At 38.9% G+C, this 14296-nt stretch overlaps 1 long non-coding RNA gene across 4 annotated transcripts in view; it reads right to left on the bottom strand.

The window, feature by feature from the left end:
• The window catches only part of LOC148127581 (uncharacterized), a 145175-nt gene that overhangs the window by 72478 nt on the left and 58401 nt on the right, over positions 1–14296 (bottom strand). The window contains exon 1 of one of the 4 annotated variants that reach the window (XR_015743457.1): positions 4327–4391. The exons of 2 other annotated variants lie outside the window; for them this stretch is intronic. This is a non-coding gene — a long non-coding RNA (uncharacterized LOC148127581). Of the gene's footprint in view, positions 1–4326; positions 4392–14296 lie in introns of those variants that run through there. One more of the 4 variants, XR_015743456.1, reaches the window with a different exon arrangement.

Below are 14296 nucleotides of genomic sequence, written 5' to 3'. Positions count from 1 at the left end.
GACTCTGAGAATATCATCTTCCCAAAGATCCATTTTATTAGAGATGTCATATTGGCACATCTGGGGAAAACTCGAATCTAAAAGTTCCAGGTTTTCCCTAGCCCAAAGAAAATCCAAAATCCAACCCCTGCATCCAAAAGTCCACCACATGGTCCAATCATTACTTCATTCCAACTTCCCCAGTCACTCCCCTCCAGGTGCAGAGTAACATATCCTTGACTTTCTGAGAAAAGAATGTTGTTGTGTCTAATTTTCCACCACTCATTGAAATCCCCCTCCCAAATTCCCAGGCACTGAATGTGGCAGCCCAGAAGCCTCAAAGAAAAAAGGCTTCCAAGCTGACAGTTGTCATGTGACATATCACAACTTTCCCCCCTTCACTAAACCAGAGATGGGCGTGGCCAGCGCATGATGCATCCAGCCATGATGCATTCAGGCTGTGAGTTTGACACCTCTGGCTTAAATGAACATTCACCCACCAATGTATCCAAGTGGGACAAATGATGAAATGTGTCACAATGTCATCAAACACATGCTGTGATTTACATATTAGCACTGAGCATTAGAAATAAATATGTAATAGCAGTATATATGTATGTATGATGTGTATGTATGATATCACCATGCACGAGTTATTTTGCTATCAGTGTATAAGTGATTTGCTACAGGTGCTCCTTGTTGCCAATTGGTTTTTTAACCTAGATTAGATGTCCTAATCACATTAAAGACAAATATCTGCTCTGATCATAATCAAGAGTTTTGCTGTATTACAAGTCCCCCTCCCTATTATTTATAAGAAGACTTTGTATATAGTTTAATATTTGATATGCCTACTTTTGCCATTGGAAAACTCTGTAAGCATCACATAAGATTAAATTGGAAAAAGACTTGGAAGTGATCTAATTAATTTAATTTATTTAGGTGCTCCTAATTCTGGAATGAATCCAGATTGCTCACATTGCAAATAGAATAAAAAATAATCCAATTATAAAAAAAACAGAACCAATGAAAGCATATGAAACCAGGACATGTTGATGAATCCAGCCTCAATACAAAAAGGTATATATCAACAATACTCTCAAGGAACTCCAATCACCCTAATTCATGGCCTGAGACAACAGCCAGATCTTTAAGACCCTCCGAAATGGTATGAAGGTACGAGTCTTCCACATCTCAAAAAATTCATGTTGGGTCCCAAAAGATGACACTGTTTAATGGAACATATCCAAAGCATATGAACCATGTTGGCTTGTATTGGTTGGGCAGACACCATGGGAGATAGATGGTTTCTCAAATGATCAGGCTCAATGCCATGGAAAGTGTTAGAAGTTATAAGCAACACCTGGAAGCAAACCAGTAGCAAATGCCTTAGTAATCCCTAATGTGGGTTCCTATATATGTTTGGCCAGACATCTTCCAGGTTTTCCTCCAAGAGCACTGTGGGTATCTTTTCTTTCACTTCATTTCCTGGAACTTCTCAGTAAAGGTGGGTCCTGGGATCAGCAGGGAGAGAGAGTGGTGCAGTACCCATCCACCCATTTCACAAAGCTACTAGACCAGGGCCTCAGCTGAACTTCACACAGATCTTGGAGGTAAACTTCAAGTTCCTCTAGAACCCCATTAAGTCTGTCAGTCAAATACCTGTACAACCCTACATTTGATTACGGGATGCTTCACTGACATCCATTCAGGTTTTAAATACCTATTGGTACCTTCCCTAATTACCAAAAGTGGGTGGAATCATTTTTATCAGAGAGTTAGAATAGATTATCTCCAGGCTCCTTTCGTGTAAATGATTCTATGATCCACTGGGTTAATGTGGGGTTATTGTTGTTGTTTTTGTCTGATTTGGTTTTATTGGCTTTGAGAGTATGATATTGAAGATACTCAGATGTATCATATTTCTTTTCCTTGCTTCAAACAGAAATAGCAATTCTACTTCCATATTATAAAGATAGTTTAAAAGTATGCCCTTGCTGCTAAATTTATACTGAAAATTGTTAAATAGTGGAGGGTTTGTTTTTTTTACTACACATCATTACACACAAAGAATGTCACCCAGTGGATAAGACATTCTGAAACCCTTCATTCACAAGTTGCTTAAACCTGTGCTTCAATGGCAAAGCACACCAGAACAATGGCAAACATAACATTAATTGCAAATTATTCTACTGACCTGTCTGAAATACCTTCCAGCATTCTAAATCAATGTTTAATCCATTTAAACAGCCAAGGAATGTTCTATCACAAAACATGTAATTACAGGGGATTTATATCACACCTCCAGCATTTTGGCAAATGAACTCTGTGGCAACAGATAAAGGTACCCCTGATTGTTTTATTCTTGAGTTTTGTACTTACTTGTTAGTTAATGCTACAATGCATTCATTGTTCACACTTTTGGCATTCATTTTTCAGGTCTGAAAATCAGGCTTTAGAATAAACATAGACACACAAAAATTTTATTTCTTTTCTTACCTCTGCTTCTCACACCCTTACACTATTCTCTTTTACCCTCTTCATATCAGCAGCATGATAGGAATGAAGAAAGGGTAATATTAATTCTCAAAGAGAACTACAAATATTTGCAAAGCAAATTCCCAGAGACTTCACATGGTCAGTAATAGTGCCACCTGGATTACTATTGTAACTTTTTTCATGAGTACCTTAAAAATGTAGATTGTATAAAGAATGTGATTATATTTTATAATCATGAGTCCAAACTGTACTTGTACAAAGGTATGTTTTAACTGATATAAGTTGTTTTCCTTAGCTAATACAACCTTTTTACCTACTACTTAGGAAAATTATAAATGCCTTGACAGACTGTAGCTTAAAGCTCTTTTCAATTCCTAGTTCAAGAAAATATTATCATTAAATGAAATACCAAGAATTCCATCTAAATACTAAACAGTGAAATTTTGGGGACTGATTCATTCAGCACTCTGCAAAAGAGAAGCAACTTAAGAGTACTCTCAAAAGCTTGAACTAGTTACATAGACAAACTTAAGCTTTATCAACCCACTTTAATAAAAAAAAACTGCTTGAAAGAAAATATGTATTTATTTATTATTTATTTATTTGATTTGTCGATTGCTTACAAGATAATAGGTATAAGTATAAACATGAGTAAGAATACAGGAAATAGGTATGAATAAATGGGAACAATAGGACAGGGACGGTAGGCATGATGGTGCACTTATGCACGCCCCTTACAGACCACCTGGGAATGGGGTGAGGTCAATAGTGGATAGTTTGAGGTTAAAGGAGTGGGGGTTAGAGGATGTAACAACAGAGTCAGGTAGTGCATTCTAGGCATTGACCACTCTGTTGCTGAAGTCGTACTTTCTGCAATCAAGTTTGGAATGGTTTACATTGAGATTATTTCTGTTGTGTGTTCTTGTATTGTTGTGGTTGAAGCTGAAGTAGTAATTGACTAGTAGGACATTGTAGCAGATAATTTTGTGTGCTATGCTTAAGTCCAACCATAGGCAGCATATTTCAAGGTTGTCCAAGCCCAAAATTTCAAGCCTGGTGGTATAGGGTATTCTGTTGTGAGCAGAGGAGTGTAGTACTCTTCTTGTGAAACCCTTCTGGACTTGCTCAATTGTATTAATGTCAGATATACAGTGCGGATTCCAGACTGATGAGCTGTATTTGAGTATTGGTCTATCAAAATTTTGTATGCTCTAGTTAGCAATTCAATATTTCCAGAGGAGAAGCTTCGTAAGATTAGATTTACAACTCTTAATGCCTTTTTGGCAATGCTGTTACAGTGAGCTCTGGCACTTAGGTCATTTGATATGAGTACTCCAAGGTCCTTGACAGAGTGAGAATCATCAAAGAGTTCATATCCATCTAGTTTGTATTTGGTGTACTGATTTTTTTTCCAATGTGTAGGACAGAGCTTTTGTTGGTTGAGATTTGGAGTTGCCAATTGTTTGACCATTCAGACACATAATGAAGGTTGCTTTGAAGGATAGTAGCATTGTTGATGGCATTGAATAGTTTTACATCATCCACAAAGATGACACAATTGCTTATAAGGTGATTGCAAAGGTCATTTATATAGAGTATAAAGAGTGTGGGTCCTAGAAGGCTGCCTTGGGGGACACCACTGTTAACTGGAGCAGGATTTGATATAGTGTTGATATTTTGCTATTTGAAATAACAAAATAAAATATAACTTATTTGGAAATTCCAAGTATAATTGATCTGTACAGCTAGAGTTGATATGTAATAACAATTCCAAACTTATTTATGTTGCACTCCTAATGGAGCTGTTTGAAACGCTCTGTAAGGAAATCCATAGACTGCTGAGCTTACCTGGTAAAAGCCAAGGAGAAACACATGTTCCATCTGCTCCAACAAATGTCTTCTGATTTCAAACTATGCAAGGGAAAAGGAAGAATGTTTTGGTATAATTCCATGCCTAAAATCCACTGAAAGGATCTTGCATCTTCTAAACCTGGGGTGTCAAACTCACGTCATCATGGCAGTGTCATGTGATATATCGAGACTTTTTTCCCCTTCACTAAACCAGGCAGGTGTGGGGCCAGCACATGACACATTCAGCCTGTGGGCCATGAGTTTGACACCCCTATTCTAAACCAAATCCTCCCTACTCTACCCATGTTGTGACCCCCAATCCTATCACACATCAGATATTTGGAATTTTAAAGAACTACTGATGCTTATTAAAACATTGGGATGATTAACAAAAAGAGTTTCTTCCCTACAATCAGAGGAGTAAGTCCAGTCTAATCAAAGGCTTCTATGTTGCTGTATCTTACTGTATTGAATTTCATTTGCATTAAGCACATTCAACCTGTTCATCCATGGCTATTGCAGGAAACACTTGATTCCACTTTATACTCATGACTTATACCAGACCACAGAGACATACAGCACCATCCTAATTTAAGATGCAGGCTGATTAATGAAAAGGAGGCTCATAATAGAGGCTCATAATAGAATAGCATTCATAATAATGAATTTCCATAATGAAACTATACATCAAAATGTATTAAACAAAATGAATTATTGTTCTGTGATGAATTGGTATTTGTGCATGGGTATTTAATGTATAGCTTTTAGATAAGTCATCTTGGCCCAAACACAGATCCACCATTATATTGCCTCTGCTCAATTGTAGACCTTAAGTAAAAAGCAAAATAGTTGTTAATCTGAGCTCTCTCTATCACAGGCCTATTCTAAAAAAATATTTCATAAATATAACATTTTTGATAATGCATTTTAATCCTGACAAAAACAAAAACTAAACAAAAAGCAAAACTTTCTACTGTTTCTTTTGACAAAATCTTTTAACGTTAAAAACTTCTTTAATTTTGTTCCACAGTTTTCTGCTTTCTAAGGTTTAAGATTTCAGAAGAATTCATGATATTCTCCTAGAAAATGGTGGTTATAGTCACAAAAACACATTATGAAAGCTGATTGGCTTTCTCCCCCACTTCAGCCTGGTTTACAACTTGTCCATGAGCAATTTTTGATTGGTTACCCCAGGGGTGTTAAACTTGCAGCCTGCAGGCTCAATGTATCACGTGCTGGCCATGCCCACATCCAGTTTAGCAAAAGGGGGAAAAGTCCCAATACATCACATGATGCTCTCACGATGACACGAGTTTGACAACTGTGGGTTACCCAGTCAGCTCCTGGTCCTGTCCTTGTTGTCATCATTAAACCTATCCACCTTCTTGTACCAAAAATATAATTTGATATTATGTATTCTACTTGATAGTAGATAATATCCAAGTAGTAATGGTTCTCTTAATTGTTTGGAGACTGTTTTACTGTTAAGAAATCTCACATTGGCAAAAATTGATAAGTTGTTCTCTTATTTCATTTTGTTTCCTTGGCTATGCATACCAAGGTTTTCTTCTTTGCAGTTTCCAATTTTGTCCATCCTGTCTCCATTTACAAACAATATTTCTTATATATTCTGTTCTTGTCAGATTGAATTTTTAAAAAACCTCTTCACCTTATGCATCAGTTGTTGGACCATAAACCTGGATGAATGTCATTAAAGGATGTCCATGAAGTCTAAATGACATTGTTCTATTTGCACTGTTCCAAAATACTATCTTTGCAATATCCCTCCTGGCTAAGAAAGCAAAACTTTTTGTTTTTTTGTTTTTTGTGTCCTGAGTAATAATAGTATGATCTACTGACTGAAAGTGTCAAATTCTAGTCCATTTCCATTAATTCTCTAAGTTGTTTTTCTATAGCCAATTTGTTTTGTGTAGAGCTTTCTTTTTCATGCAATTTTATATATTATTTTCCTATCTAGCAATATCAGCAACTAAATCTCCTGAAGGTTTTAATCTACCATGTCATAAACACCATTAGTACTCTGAAAAAGCCACAGCCCTTCTTGGTCAGCATATTGAGTGGCATTTAATCCAATAGATCCATCATCAATCATCAGTCACTTTATCTTGTCTATCTGTGTGTTTTTCTTGGTAAAATACAGGGGTGCTTTACCACTTCCAGGCTTTTGCCATTTTCATTAATCTTTCTTTCTTTCTTTCTTTCTTTCTTTCTTTCTTTCTTTCTTTCTTTCTTTCTTTCTTTCTTTCTTTCTTTCTTTCTTTCTTTCTTTCTTTCTTTCTCCGGGACAGTTTTACAAACTATGCCCTTCAGAAACTTTTTCAATACAAGTAGGTTTGATGATTTCAATAATAGAAAAAAGGAACAAAATCTAGCACAAACAAACATGAAATTCAACCCAACAGGCCAACTTATTTCAAATTCTCCACTTTTATTAAACCATTCTTTCTGCAGAAGGAATTAGCCATATGTGGGGTTAAATGGGCAAATGTATCTCCCACAACAGCCATGAGTGACAGAATGTACAAATTATTTATTTGTGATTCACTACTTTGAGGAACAGAAGCATATAACTTTAGAAACACACGAATACATGGACTCATAGAGAAGATGAAACAGGTTAACTTCTTTCTGTCTGTCTGCCTTTCTTTCTTTCCTTCCTTCCTTTCCCCCCAACTTTTTTATTTGATAAGTAACTCAAAATAACTCCTTCCTCCTCCTATTTTCCCCTATGAGGTGGATTGAGCTGAGTGGATGAGTGACTGACCTAAAGTCATCCAACTGACTTGTTGTCTGATATATAAGTGTTGGCTTGTTATAGCTGGGCAATTGAGGTGATTTTCTCACCTTGAGGATGTATACTCTTGGTATACCTCACACATCCCTTGTATACCTCACACATCCCTTTCAGGAAATATACCACCATGATGAAACAGAATAGCAGGACTTAAGGAGAATTCTATATTTTAGAGCATACCATAGAGGATAATATTTGTAACTCATGGTTCAAATGACAGGTCCTTGGTAGTGATGATGTTGTTACCTAGTTTGGGTAATGAAACATCTGCAAGAAAACAATCAACCTCAGAGAGCACCGAGGATCCCTATGTATCCATTATATGTGTTGATGGTATTTTTATTGTTTTCTTTGCTAGATTTATATTACACCTTTTGCTCAGCAGCTCAAAATGGCATACAAAGTGTTCTCTCCTTTTTTTTCCTCCACAATAACAACCCTATATAATAGGTTGGGTTGAGACGCTGACAACTGGACCAAGATCTCCCAGTGAGATTCTGTAGCCTAAGGGGGACTTGAATCTGGACCCTTATGGTATCAGTTCAATTTGGAGAGTACCAGATTGGCAAATGTTGTACAAGTGGTAGAAAACAATAACAACTAAGTGAATAGACAGGCAGACAGAGCTACAAACTAGTAAAATTTGAGGGTATTCTGCCGTAGTCAGTAAGATTTTCCCATGATTTTTAAATCATGTTCCATGTTTAACCTGAACATCAGTAATTGGCAATGAGGAGATTGCAAACATTTGTATGCATACACAAAATGAGAAACTTCTCCTTTTTTTCCCCTTATGAAGAAGGGATGTATGACAACCATAACATTGCCACAAGGGCAACCAGGTGCTAATGTTTCCCATCCACCTGTTTGATAACGTATTGACATTCCTTTCATCCAGGAACATGAGTATCCTACCTACCTGCCACCTGATCTGCTAATACCCTTTGATGTCATTCTGCCTTACACCGAGGTCAAAGCCGATAGCGGACATGCCTTTGGCATGAATGATTTAAGGCAACAGGTGAAAGTCTTTACATGGGAACACTTACAACAGGCTTTCAGGGTTTCAATATCAGCCATGCTTGATCATATTCCCTGAGTGGTCCCATGTGTATTTCCAATTGTGTTGCTGTTTATGCAATGAGTTGCCCTGTCACATTTCATGGCTTTTTAACTTTTCAGTGAATTTTGCATACAAGTCCTCTGAGCCTTGCCTCTCAAGCATTCATCACTCAATAAGGAACAGATGCAATTCACTTTTAAGATAAATAGATGGCCCCTTGCTTTGAGGTTTCCATTAACTTAGCCTCTTTAAATTGTATCTGGTCATTCACGGTTTCTAAAATTTTTGGAATGCCAGAAAGTGAAAGTTTGTGATGTTATATGCCTAAGGATAACATTGTTTGTGTATTAATACTGCCTGGATTTTAGTAGTTTTCATATTTTAATTACTTTTCTTGAACTGGTGTGAACATTTTAGTTGTAATAATATTGCATGTAAGCATTAATATCTTCTTAATATTCTCTTTCAAATCCAGGTTCCCTAACCACTGTTTTTTTAAGATAAGGTAATACCACTAACTTCTTAAGATAAGGTAATACCACTAACTTCTGTTTAAAATGTCAACTCTTGGGTACAGCTGCCAAATCACTTCTGCTGCTTGAAGTCGCTCATTCATGTGGGCAATGTGGGATCATATCTCACTGTTCTTAGATACAACAGAGATCAAAAAGAAAAATGCCTGCTTGCCTTTAGTCCAGAAAGGACAGATTTCATTTACAGCTCTGTTTTAGCATTCAGTTTGTTTGTTTGTTTTTTAAAAAAATCTGTCTTAGCTTTAATATGAGCTCAATCATAAACTATTCTTAAGTAGGCTACATACCATATAAATAAATGCAAAATGTTATATATGTGCATGGTGATACCCATGAAAAGAAAGTTCATAGATATTCATATTTCACTTGTTTTAAAGGGGAAACATTTTGTATTAAAATGGCATATCTTAAATTAGCTATCTACATACTGCAAAAATATAGGAAATGCATTATCAAATAGATCAATCATATATCATAGGATTCCATAACGCTTATAAATGTACAGATACACACACATTTGGCTAGACAGCTCTTCAAATAAATGATGCCTTTAAATCAAGAGCTATATTTGACACCCAATCTTCAGCTATTCTATAATTTTCCAAACTCATTCCAAAACTTTAAAAAAAATGGGCTAAATTTTAGAAATAATATGAATGCATAAGTATATTTGGTAAGTCTAAATCATTTGTGTAAATATAATGCTAGACTACACAAGGCAGGTAGGTGTTTCATGAAGGACAGTGACTATTTGATCTAAAGAGAAAATGCTTTTTCTTTGTATCTGTTCTTCCTTTGGGATTGTGTTATAAATGGTGGCAAAATTCTTGTCTGAATTATATCCTTATGTTCTTAGCACCTTTGCCTTATATGCTATATGACAGCTTGATATTTATTTCTAAGATTTTTATCTCTGTTTTATAATATTACAAGTAACACAAGCATTCATAATACTCCTTCCTCTACTTATTTTCAGCAATGCCGTGAGGTGAATTGGGCTGAGAGAGTGTGACTGGCCCAAGGTCACTCAGTTGGCTTTCATGCCTGTAAAGCAGTATTCCCCACTTTGCAACTTTGCAGGGAGTGGGGGATAATGCCATGTGAGTGGTAGGTGAGCATGTGTGTGCTTGCTAGCTGCTTGTGTAATTGCAGCTGTGTGAGCATGCTGTCCACTGCTTCTGTGGCCTAGTTCCAAACAGGCCATGGCCCAGTAGTTGGGAACCCCTGGTATAAAGGACGCCCAGAACAGGTTTCTATGACAGTACCTTAACCATTACTACAATGAATGACAATTAATATTAACAGCTTTTTAAAAAGTAAATGGAAATAAATAGTTTGAAAACCTTATTCTGTTCATATGTTACATATAGAAGTAGATACAGGAGGCAGAAATATTGTATAAGTATTGTACATATTATGTATCACACTGTATGGGGCACATAATAACATTGTTAATCTAATCACATTGAAACATAACAACCAGAACTACATCATGCATGTGTTCTAAATTAAGCCTAAGGATGAAAAATATCAAGCATCTTAAAGTGAGAAGAACTTGTTTCATCCAAGCCATTGGGGGGTGGGTGGGTTTGAGAATCAAAGAAATGCCATTTGTACAGACCATTCTGTTGTATACTTGCTTTGCATACTCGTAATACTGCATTCCTATTGGACAAATACTGCCGCGGCTCGACTTCAGTTGAAGTTACTAACAGTTAATAAAGAGCTGAATTCAACTCCGGTCTCAAGTCTGCTTTGTTCTGGTGATAGAACACTGGCGATGAGGGTGGGATCAAAGGAACAAAGACCGTAAGCACGTGGCAATGGAAGCCGAAAAATCAACAAGATGGCCGGCAACAACTCGCCACCCGCACCGTTCAACCCATCCAAAGAAGACTGGGAATCATATATTGACAGGTTCCTGATGTTCCTGGAAAGAAACGAACTACAAGGAATCACTGACCAGAGGAAGAGAGCTGTATTCCTGACACATTGCAGTCCGACCATTTTTAAAATGGCAAAGGAATTGGCGAAACTGAACAATGTCAAACAGATGGTGTGGCCGGACCTGAATCGGATGCTGAGAGCCCATTACACACCTGTTGTGCAAACCTCATTTGAAAACACGAATTTTATAAATGGGATTAATGAGAAGGCGAAAGTATTGGGGACTACGTAGCAGCACTAAGGGACATTGGAGGAGCATGTGAATTCCTCAACATGGATGAAACCATGAGGGATCGCATAGTCCTCAGATTGAGAGATGCTACCCTGCAGAGCAAACTGCTTAATCGACCCAACATTATCATAAATGAAGCCATCGCTGAAGCAACCGAAGCTGAGGCAGCAAAAAAAATCTGTGGCAAAAATGAAGCAAATGAATACAGCCAACGGTCCAAGCCAGAGCAGAGAAAAAAAAGCAGAAGGTACCCAGAAACACACTACCGCAACCACCCACCATGAAGACATCGAGTCATCAACCGACTCTGAGGAAGAAGACAAAGAGGTAAACAGACTCCAGTCAGAGCGGAATGGGCGAGAAAGAAGAGGGAGAAAACCTGATTTTCAGTGTGCCGGATGCGGAGGAAATCACCAGCGTTCTGAGTGCTGTTTTCTGCAGACACTGCAAAAAACGGGGGCACATTGCAAGGGTCTGCTGGAACAAAAAGAGCTATAGTCCAAAAAGACGAGGAAGCACCCCCACCAGAACTAAGGAGAAGCCAACCGGAAGTCATTGGAGCCAGGAAAATAGAAGTCAGTGATTCAACGAGAAGGAAGAAACTCATCAGACGATTATTATTTGGAATGCCAGAGCAACTGATGCTAAGAAGGTTTGAATAAATGTCAAGATAGAAGGAGAGCCATGTGAAATGGAAGTAGACTCCGACTCATATCTGTCAATGGTATCATGGAACACAATAAAAAACTTGATACCAGACATACGACGAAAAGAACTTGAAGAGCAAAGCCTGACATTAAAAGACTACCAAGTAAACAAGATTCTGGTAGTTGGATTGGGACATTTCAAGGTAAAATTCAAGAAACACACTGAAATTCTTCCACTGACCATCATTGACTGAGACCGCCCCAGTCTGCTTGGTTTAGAATGGTTCGCACCTCTAGGAATCGAAGTGACAGGAATCAATAGTGTCACCGAGACAGACTGGGAAAAAGACGTATTCAACGGGACATTAGGCAAGTACCATGGGACCCCTATCTCATTTAGCCTAAACCTGAACATAGCCCCCATCAGGCCAGACGTGTCCCCTTTGCGTTAAAGCCAAAAATCGATGAGCAGCTGAATAAACTCATCGCACAAGGGGTGCGAGAGCCAATCGACCATGCAAGATGGGAAACCCCGATTGTGACTCCCGTGAAACCAGATGGGTCCGTGCGCATCTGTGGTGACTATTAGGCCACCTGAACCATGCATTGCAGCAGAGCGCATACCCCGTTCCAGTAGTCCAGCACCTTTTGCACTCATTGGGGGGAGGAAACTTTTTTGCAAAGCTCGATCTCACGCAGGCATATCAACAGTTGCCGGTTGATTCTGAGACAGCAGAGGCACAAACTATCTTAACACATAGGGGGGCTTTTAAATGCAACAGATTACAATTTGGTGTCAGCATGGCCCCCGGCATTTTCCAAAGCCTGATGGAACGCCTCCTCCAAGGACTAAAAGGGGTGGTTCCCTATTTTGATGATGTATTGATATCAGCCAGAAATAAAAAACAACTAAAGGACTGGCTAAGGGCAGTCTTGCAAAAGTTTAGAGAAGCAGGACTCAAGGTCAAAAAAGAAAAATGCCAACTTGCCGCAAATCAGGTCGAGTTCCTAGGATATCTTATTGATGAAGCAGGAATCCACCCCACCGAAAAAAAATACGAGTGATAAAAGAAGCACCCAGACCCAAAAACAAAATGGATTTGCAGACATTCTTGGGACTCATTAATTTTTATAATGTCTTTTTGCCACAGAAGGCAACAATAGCAGAAACACTGCATAGACTACTCGATAAAAAAGCCATCTGGAAATGGGGCCAACAAGAAGAAGCTGCATTCCAAAGAATTAAGGACTTAATTACATCTAAATCTGTATTAATCCAATACAGCGACACGCTACCACTGACTGTCACCTGCGATGCTTTACCATTTGGTGTAGGCACAATACTTAGCCACAGACTACTTGATGGCAGAGGCACCAATCACCTTTTATTCCAAAATGTTGTCCAGAGCTGAAAGAAACTACAGCCAACTGGATAGAGAAGCATTTCCCGCTATCTCGGGGGAAAAACGTTTTCATGAATATCTTTATGGTAGGACATTTTCTTTGGTTACCAACCACAAGCCACTGCTAGGAATCCTGGCCGGAGACAGGGCCACCCCCAACATCCTGTCTCCAAGGATGACAAGATGGTCGGAATTTCTTGTAGCCTACAATTACAAGCTCATCTATCGGCCAGGAAAAGACATACCTCATGCCGACGCATTGAGCCATTCACCCCTACCAGACCACGATAATGACCCAGGTCCCACCACACGCACCCTGCAAATTGAAACAATATCGAACCTGCCCATCACCGCATTGGACATCGCGAGGGAAACTGCAAAGGATGCGCTAATGGCCCAACTCCTGAACTGGGTGGGGAGGGGCTGGCCGGAAAATGACAAAATCAAGACTTTTAAACTGTTTAAAAACTGCCAAACTGAACTGTCAATTGAAAAAGGATGCATCTTGTGGGGGGATAGGGTTGTTGTTCCACGAAAATTACAAGAAGACGTACTAAACATGTTACATGAGGGACACCTGGGCATGGTAAAAATGAAGTCCCTGGCCAGAAGCTACGTCTGGTGGCCAGGAATAGACAAAGACATTGAAACCTGGGTAAGAACATGTAATAAATGCCAGTCGCCCAGACCTACCCCCGCTTTAGCACCAGTCCTTGAATGGGAGACACCCAGAGGCCCCTGGTCAAGAATCCACATAGACTTCACCGGACCCACAAAAGGATATACATTTTTAATCATTGTCGATGCCTACTCGAACTGGTTAGAGGTCAGCATCATGAGTTCAACAACGACTGAAGCCGTCACTAAACAACTCAAGAAACTCTTTGCCACTCATGGTCTACCAGATGTATTAGTATCGGACCATGGCCCACAGTTCACAGCTTTAGCTTTTGAACAATTCCTCACAGAACAAGGCATACGACATGCTCTGAAGCGCCAGCTCATCCGGCGGCGAACGGAAGGGTGGAACGCATGGTTCGATACACTAAAGAAGCATTAGAAAAACTTGAAGGAGGCGACATGCAAGACAAAATCAGTACCATGCTCACCATTCAACATATAACTCCATGCACATCAACAAACAAGAGTCCAGCTGAACTTTTAATGAGCAGAAAATTGCACACCTATTTGGACAGACTACACCCCACCTACAACCCCGAGAAGCCACCAGACTCCTACAGTAAGTACTGCACATTTATACCAGGTGACCTGGTATACGCGAAAAATCTTACTGGAGACCCATTGTGGTTACCGGCAACGATAACAC

The sequence above is a fragment of the Pseudonaja textilis genome, chromosome 1, assembly GCF_049901715.1.
Source record: "Pseudonaja textilis isolate UNSWEBS1 chromosome 1, rPseTex1.2, whole genome shotgun sequence".
In the NCBI taxonomy this organism is placed as follows: Eukaryota; Metazoa; Chordata; class Lepidosauria; order Squamata; family Elapidae; genus Pseudonaja; species Pseudonaja textilis.
Note: the sequence above shows the minus strand (reverse complement) of the source record. Positions and strands in the feature narration are given on the sequence as shown.